The following is a 9713-nucleotide window of genomic DNA, read 5'->3' as shown; positions in this document are numbered from 1 at the left end:
ATTTTTGTAATCGGGCGCTCGAAGCGTATCCAACATCACCCTTGGCTTTGTTCATGCAAAGTACTGGGGGTTTTAGTTGATGTAACCGGGCGCTCAAAACTTATCCGATAGAACCCCTGAGTTCCATGGACAGACATCAATTGTATCAGTTGTTTCTTGCTTTACTGCAACGTGCATTTTCTTTTTGGTGCCCTAAAAAAAGCATAACAACAAGAGTGTAATAATAATATATACATTTATATATTTCATTTTACTATTATATAATTAATATACAAATACATTAATTAAATATTGCAATCGGATGTAAGTGTATATTGGGCCCTTTCCTTAGATGTGGTATTCATGTGGCTTAGTGCTCGGTTGGTTTTAAAAGAGTTGGGTGTCGCGGCGTGAAAAGACACCTGAGCGCGTCACATGCTCGAAATACAACAGAGTCACCACCGATTTTTATTTATTCCAAAGGAACGGGAAAATGACAAATAAAACCCTCTAAAGCTAAGGGAAATGGTTGTCACAACCAGACTAGGTTCGAGAGTCGGTTATGCAAGGGGAATGTATTAACACCCCTTACATTTGTTGTACTCAATGGGACCCATTTAGTTGTCATGTGAATGAGTGTTAGCGTGATATCCTTTACGATCTTCTACTTATAATGCGAGAAGCGAGAAAAAAGAAAAAGAAAGGGATTAAACCTAATATTTTTATTATTGTGCCTGGCAAGATTTCAAATCTTGCTCGTACGTATCTTCTAGTGCAATGGAGAACTCAAGGCTACTTAGTTATTTGTAAACAAAAGAATGGCATGTTGATTATTTTTAAAGAGTGATGCTTAGATCGCATTTTAGCGTTTAAACCTTTACTTACTTCTCGCTCTTTGAGGCTTAAGTCTTTGTTTGTTTCGCATCGAAATGGATAAAGCATACTTGTTTCTAAAAAATATTTTTCAAGTCGCACACAGGCGAAAAAGAAGAAGTTTGATTGGTTAAGTTGATTTTATATGGACTAGGGTAACCGTTGGAGAAAGGTGTGCACCGAGCCTTTGTTTAACCAAGGCTTCTATAGGGATGTGCATCTCTCAGTCCTTTGTGGTCCACTTTTATGAAAATGTAGTCTTTGCATAAATTTTAGTAAAGGTTTGAGCATGAGTGTGCACCAAGTGCCCGTTTACCTAAGATGTTTAAAAGGTGTGCACCAATTGTCACTTATTATCCTAGTTTAATTAAAGTATTTTGAGGCTAAAGACCAAGGTATTAAAGAGGCATGCACCAATTGTCACTTTGTCTTTCGATTTTATTGAGAAAAGAATTTTGCGCGTAGAACGACTTGATGTTGGATCAAGCGTTTGAAGTTGATTTACACAAGAATTATTTATTTTTAGTTGCGTATACCATTCCAATAATTCCCCCACTAAGACTATCTTGAAAACAGTGGATGCGAAACTTGTCATCACGAGCGTACGTGTTTATCTTTCGAATAAACATTGTCAAATGAGTTTTGGGACAACTAACCCCTTTGTACTTTTTAAAATATGGAATCTTGAACTTTAGCGGGATTACAATGTCTGACACCAAGCACATGTCAACAACATCCAGACCATAAGCATCTTTTCCTTCTAGGGCTTTTATTTGTTCACCTATAATATGACACATTTGAACAAATTCGGTATCCTGGTGAGTTCTGACATTGATTATTTGATCTACCTCTTCAGGGTTTTTAGTGGTGTGGGGAGGCGGGATATGCCCAGCTTTAACAGTGGAGTGTCCTTACACTGTATGTATCTTATTGGATACGGCGTTGTGGTTTGGCTGATGTTGGATAGGATCATCAATTTGTAGAGGAGAATCATAAGATGGGTTATTCACCATAGTAAAGCCCGGTATATGATCAACATTCTCCGCAACAGCATGTTGAAAGTTGTTCTTCGACAAAGCTAGCAGAGCTTCCAACATTTGACCCACCTTATGTTTCATAGAGTCCATGGCCTCTCTTAGCATAACTTGATTCAATTCCAAACGCTCCATTGTTCTTTAGTAGCTACCACGGGTTCGCTATGGGTCCTAGGGAATGAGCTAAATGGTTATGGATATGAGGTGACATGAATTTTTTGTTAAATGATATGCATCCATGTTGATGGGTGAGAATGCATGAACGTTTTGTTACTTTTATGCAAAAACGCAATGCCATGTTTACGCATATTTTTTTTATGCAATTTCATGTGTGGGCTCTAGACGACATGGGTAAAAGAACAACATAACAACCTATTTGGGAAGGCTCCTTATAATTGGACAACTCTTAAACTTTTCTGCCCAACCCTTCACCAGGGATAACTCTAGGGTTTAAGACAAAAGGGTACCTAGATTAATGGACCTTAATCGGAATTTCTCCATGCAACGGGTGAACCATTTTATGACAAACTTTACGAAAATATCTACTTTAGGTGGGGTCTTTGCATTGATCATACAAGTTGTGCTCCTTCGGGATTAATACTACACAACCACCATAAACGGAAAGAGTTCTAAAAGGTCCTTAGAGTCATCGATCTTAATCGGAGTACTGTCATGCAATGGGATAGCCATTTTATGACAAACTCAACAAAGAATATCTACTCTAAGTAGGTTCTTTGTGTTAACCACTCAAGGTGTGCTTCTTATGGGTTAACATTACACAACCACCTCCTAACTTATGTTCATTCTCTTTTTTTGCCAAGCTCGGGTAGAGAGCTTTGCTTAAGTAACAAATCCCAATGCCCAACCATAAATATATACACGGGTATAAAAAGTCAATAAAGAAAAATAAAAGAAACATACAACAAAGAAAAAGAAACAGCAAAGCTAACAAACAAAAGAAAAGCTAACTAAACTAAGGTGGACTCGCTTATGACTGATTCCCCAACAGAGTTGCCAACTATCGTGGCACAAAAAAAGTCTTGGGCGTGTCGCACGCTCGGAATACACAACAGCGTCGCTAATGACAACCTGTCATTACATATATTTAGTTGAAGAGTTGGAGTAAAACAAGTGAAAGTTAAGCTAAAATGAATAAGAATGACCAAAGAATGAGGAAAAAATAGCTAAGTGTGAAAATTATGGACTTAGTGAAAAATTTAAGTGAGAAGGGGAGCAAAAGCATGCAGCCACTGGAATAATCATGTGCACCATCGTGTAGCATCGCGAGCGATGCAAGGTATCACACACGTGATAGGTGCTTTTTCTGGGCTTTTCTGACGCATCCTGGTCTATCCTGACACCTTTAAAATGGGATTTTCTGCAGTTTCACAAGGGTTACGAAATTGGGAGATCAATGTACGATTTTGAGAGCACAAGTGGTGTTTTTTAGAGTATTTGAAGTCATTGGAGGCCATTACTTCAAGGGATTTCATATGTTATTTTCATCTATCAATTATGGTATTGTTAATTTCATTATGAGTACCTAAACTCCTCTAGGTTAGATTATGTTATGGTGAACCTATTTCTATTGTTGGATGATTTGACTATTTATGAACCTTTTGATCTATAATTCTATTCAATTGTTTATTATTCTTAATGCTTTTTATGTGAGATACTATTTTAATGTGATCTTGGGCACATAGAGAATATTATCAATTAGTTTATGTGTTAGACCTATGGCAGTTTTTGTACTTACACTGGTTGAATAGGAATAGGAGACCCCGAGTAGTGGCATAGGGAATTAACGTTCTATACATCTCTTAACCCTAGTTACACTAGCAGACTAGGGATATGAAGCTCCAAGTAGTGGTTAGTGAGTTATTTCGTGAGGGATCGACTATAACAATTTTATTAACTCACTGTGGTGTTATAGTGATAAAATCATTCATACAAGACATCAAACATCAATAATAGAGGAATAAGGGATTCTAGAACACAACTTGACCGCATTCGTGATATTGTTTAATTGTTTATTTACTTTTCGCATTGAAACTCAAAACCCCCTCCCTTTTACTAGTTTTTATACATTGAACACATTTTGTCTTGCTTGAAGGTAATCCTTGTGGATGCGATCTTTTTATTACTTTGACATCATTAATACATTTGTCAAGAAGTCATCAAGTTTTTGGCGTCGTTGCCAAGGACTATTGATTTTTCAACAAGGCCACTTTTGTGCAAAAAAGTTTAGTCTTTTATAAAAAAAAATTATTTTCTTATTTATCATAGTGCTGCTGAGGTATTTTTCTATTTGTGTATGTGTTGTTCAGGATCGGAATTAATACCATTGTATCCAAAAATTGAAAGAACTGTATGTGCTCTCAGAAAAGCAGTTAGAGAAACAACTATGGACGGAGGAATACCAGAAGAAGAAGAACTAACAAGTTCTTCTGATTCTGAAGAAGAAATTATAATGGCAGATGCACAACCCCTAACTATGGGGGATTATTCTAAGCAAACCGATGAAGGACAAGTTTTAATAGGGCTTGTACCGGCAGACCCTGGTAACTTTGACATTAAAAATTATGTACTTTCAAATTTAAAAGAAATTACGTTCAACGGGGACGCAACTAGAGACCCATGGGCGCACCTTGCACGCTTCTATGAATCAACTCCAATGTGCAAACCAACTGAGGTCACTGAAGACCAGGTTAAATTAAGGTTGTTTGGGTTCTCATTTATTGGAAGGAAGAAAGATTGGTTACTTTGCCTTCTGAATTGAACGATACGGGCTTGAAAGGAATTGGAGGATAAATTCCTAGAAATATTCTTCACTACTACTCAGTTTACCGAGCGCCGAGTAGAAATTGTGAATTTTGAGCAGCAGGAAACTGAGTCACTTTATGACTCTTGGGAAAGATTCAAAAAAAATTGTACGCAGATGCCTGAATCATAACATGAATAATATGGAGCAGATTCAAAACTTCATCAAAGGTCTCAAGAGTCAAACAAACATGTTATTAGATGCTTCCGCGGGAGGTACTATCTAACAAATGAGCGAACCACAAGTGAAAGACCTTATTGAGAACATGTGTATGAATGAGTACCGTTCCAAGAGTAAAATGTCGGTCAAGATGGAAATTATGGGCACGCCTAAAGGTATGTTAGCTATTGATACCCATGCTGCTCTTTTAGCTCAGATTGAATTGTTAAATAAAAAGATAGTTGGAAGTAGATTAGCTAAAGCTAACGTGATCTAGGTACAAGAACTTAGGTGTGATTTATGTGGAGGAGAACATATGAATGGAAGGTGTTTGTTGGAAGGGACAAGTGAGAAGGTCCATGTTGGTTCTATGTGTTGGCATCAATTTTGGTAAAACCTAGAGTTTTCACAAGATGTCACAAGTGTTGTCTTGACATGAGATATCAGGTTCCTGCGGGGTGTTTAAATAAAGGTTTTGCAGGATTTAGCTGAGATGTCAGACCCGATGTCAAGACATGTGTATACAGAATATTCAGTCTGAAATGTTATGTATTTTGTGATTGCACTTTTCATGCTAATTTATGTGTGATTGATGTGGAGATTGAACGCGTCATTCAATCAGTAATTAAAACCAGATTGATTTATTTTCCAACAAGATATGATCAACTGTCATAAGAAGATACGAAAGGAAAATAGATTTAGGGTTTTATGATGTCCAAGCCCATTCAAATGCTTCTATAAAAAGGCAATGTAAAACATGTTTTAAGATACAACAGAACGAGCGAAATAGTGAGAGAGAATAAGGGTTTTAGTCGTGTGTGCATTTGTGTATTGTGAGCCATTCATTCATCTTGTTGATGATTGAATTGGACTGACTTTTGAGTTGTAATTTGTCCACTCTAAGATTTGAAGCATGAGTGTGTGTTTACTTGGTTGAATCTTTTAAGCAAGATCGAGTATGTGTTTTTGAAGAGTGTCTTCATTCATTGTAATACTTGTTTTTTCATCACTGTTGTGATTGAGGGGGAGTGAGTAGGATCTCTTATCTAAGAGTTCTTAGATAGAAGTCACACGGGTAGAGATTAGGTGAAAAGACTGTAACTTGAAGTTGTTTACTGAGAGTCTTTGAACTAATTATGTTTAGTGGATTTCCTTCCTGGCTTGGTAGCCCCCAGGCGTAGGTGAGTTTGCACCGAACTGGGTTAACAATTGCTTGTGTCACTTGTACTATTGTTCCTTATCTTTTATCTTGTTTATACTGTTCAGTTATTAGTATCGTGACATTACCTTCGACATCTCATATCTGATACCAGAATTTCAATTGGTATCAGAGCAGGCATCCTGCTCTAGTTCTGGGTGAGATCTTGGGACGTTACTCTCTGGTACTATGGATAGAGACAGGGGATCTGTTCACAGACCACCAATACTAGATGGATCTAACTATGACTACTAGAAACCCCGAATGGTAGCCTTCCTGAAATCTTTGGATAATAAGGCTTGGAAGGCTGTTCTAACAGGCTGGGAACATCCAGTTATTACTAAGGAAGGAGAAGTGACAACTGATAAGAAGGCTGAAGAACAACGGACCAAGGAGGAGGATGAACTAGCCCTTGGAAACTCTAAAGCATTGAATGCTATATTCAATGGGGTTGATAAGAACGTCTTCAGACTGGTGAACAACTATGAGGTGGCTAAAGATGCTTGGAATATTCTCAAAACCACTCATGAAGGTACCTCTAGAGTAAAGATGTCTAGATTGCAGCTGCTTACTACCAAGTTTGAAAATTTGAGGATGAAAGAAGATGAAAATATTCATGACTTTCATATGAATATCCTTGAAATTGCTAATGCCTCAGGAGCCCTGAGTGATGTTGAAAACTATATTTCCGGCAAATATTTTTATATCGTATCCACAGAGATTGGTTGATATTACCGTCGTTCTATAATCTCAATTGTTGTAAGTTTGAAAAGTAACCAAGTTGTTTTTGAGTGAATTGTTATCTCTTAATTAAAATGACACTAAGATAATGAAATTAGTTTTAGATCAAATATAAAAAGCTTGCCAAGATTGGAGTTCACTATCCCAATTTCTTATGTTTCCATAATGACAACTATATGGACTCAAAATTATTGATGATATTCAAGTATCCTCTCAATAACATTTATTTCTAAATTAGATTGTGATAATCACTATATTAATCTTTAGACGATTTCTCTATCTAACTATTAATATAACGATCTTTAATGTTTGATACAAAAGAAAAGTAGTGTATAAATCTATTTCTACAATTTATTCACTACTTGAACGCATACTTTAAGTCAAGATTTGAACAACCTTTCTCAACAATAACTCAAATCTGAATATTTAAAATAGGATGAAATTATCAATCCATACATCAATAATCAATTGTCACATACAAGAGTTAATAGGAATACATAATCAATAAGAGATAGCTACTACCTCCAATCTTGCCAAAGTGGGGTTTAGCTCCTCATCACCATGTTTGACAGCAAATAAAAATGGAATATAAATTCTGAAAATGGCCTCTAGCTTCCTTTTATAAAACTTGTGATAATCTCTTTTTTTCTCCCATTGTGTGGTTAAAAAGTTCATTCTTTCTCTAATAATCTTCTTTTGGTCTAAAACAGAAAAGTGATCTCAAAATATTCTAAAAATGTCACACTTAAGTTAGGCTCCAAATATAACAAGTGGCCCAAACTAATTAAAAGGCTTGCTGTCTTCGCAGGGTTCGCGGCGCCAACATGGGTCGCGGCGCGAACTGAAGGAAATGCAGCTTCTTTGCCTTGCAAGCTTCCTCAACACTTTTTCTTCCAAACTTTATTCTTCAAGTGTGCTTCTAAAATGCCCATCAAGCTCCTTCCAAATTTTGCTCATGCAATCCAATGCTCTCTTGTCCACAATTTCTACAAAACTAACAAGTAAGTGAAATATCTACTCAAAACATAATTAAAATAAACTTAATTGCATATTTACTAAATTGTGAGAATAAAAGTGTGTAAATTCGATAAGAAAATGGTAAAAGGGACCAATAATAATATATGAAAAGTAGTGATAATTGATCCCTAACAACTCTCCCCAACTTATCATTTTGTTTGTCCCTAAACAAAAGTTTTTCACCAAAGTAACCAAAGTAATAAAACAAAAGAATGAAACAAGGATTAACCAAAGACACTCCAATGGTTCAAAAGTGTACAGCCCTTTCACAATCCACTTACCTCAATGCTAGACAAAACATGAACAAGAACAATGGTTGGGTGCAAATGACATACCAAGAAATTCAAAGCAATACATGTCAAAATTGAATCAAACTTATACACACATCATAGTAATGATGAATAAACATGAGGGTTTTCTTTCACTCATCCGAAAAACTAAATCAACATCAACTCGAATCATGCGGTCATCAAAGCAAACACTAAATCATGTGAAAAAATGAGAATCAAGAGGTCTTTCAAAGGTTGTAATGTGGTTTGGGTTACAAAGAAAGGGTATGATTAAGGGAATTCAAACAAAAATGCCTATCCCAATGGAGCATTCCCATAAATTCAAACTCAACAACAAATTCTATTTTTGATCCCAATTTTTCTTCTTTTCTTATTTTTCAACAACAACACAACCATGAGCTCTCTTTTTGTTTTTTCTTTTTACTAGCTCCATAATTTCAAAGGTGACTTATTGTTCTTGTTTCTTGTCACACTTTCACCTTTTCTAAAACACCATTTTTTCAAGTTTTTATCAACTCTTCTAAGTTACTCTCCCCAACTTTAGACTTCAAGACAAAATTTATGCAATAATGCTCCCTACTTAGACATAGGCAAAAGACAAAACTTACAAACAAAATCGGTTGAAGGTTCAATTGAAACGAAAGAAATTAGGATTCATTTATTCGCAATATTTTCAATGGAATTTGCACTTATCAATCAAATGAATCCTAATACAAGCTCAAAGGGGTTAAACTAAGGATCACTCCTCACAAGGTTAGTTGATTCAAAACTTTTTTGGCCAAGTGGTTTTTCTCAATAACAAACAATGCCTCTATCACTTTCACAATTTTCACAAAAATAGACTAATGCATGATTTAGCATGATAAGAATGAATTGAAAAAATATTCGGTCTCCTGCATTTAGTGCACAATGGAAGGCTACCTCACAATTGGTTAAGTTCTACTTTGATTCAAAATTGACATGTATCTCAAGGAAATTATGATAGGAAATTTGCAACACACCATCAAACTATTCATGTTAAGTCTAGAAAGCGGTAAAGTGTACCTTGAAATGCCGACAACCAATTCTTATCATCACCACTCGAAGTGTCCTACGCTTCCTTCCTTGCAAGCATCACTTGGTTCCTTCAAGCTTAACTCAAGAACGAGAACAATTAAACAAAAAAGTGGGGCATACCAAAGTTCATAGAAACACACAATTAAACTTCACAATAAAGATACATGCAATTAACAAAACAAAAGTTCACGGTGAAACGAGAGCCACCAAAAGTACAACCATAATTAAAAACACAAAAACAATAATAATAATAATAATAATAATAATAATAAACTAACAAATAAAAAAATCTAATACTACCCAAACCAAGGTCTTCAATCCTCCTCATCAACACCACCGCCCACAGACCCAATGACATCTTCCATGTCTTCATCATGACCCGCACCACTAGCTTGACCACTACCTCCTGCACCCCCCATGAATGTTGGCCTGCCCTCGGGCCAATTAGAGTAAGATACATACTCCGCCTGGGTCGGAAAAGTGCGGGCTTCGGGTGCCAAGAATGTGTTTTGGAACTGCTGTTGTATGGCATCAAATAAGAATGA

This window comes from Lathyrus oleraceus, chromosome 4, assembly GCF_024323335.1.
Source record: "Lathyrus oleraceus cultivar Zhongwan6 chromosome 4, CAAS_Psat_ZW6_1.0, whole genome shotgun sequence".
Classification (NCBI taxonomy): Eukaryota; Viridiplantae; Streptophyta; class Magnoliopsida; order Fabales; family Fabaceae; genus Lathyrus; species Lathyrus oleraceus.
Note: the sequence above shows the minus strand (reverse complement) of the source record.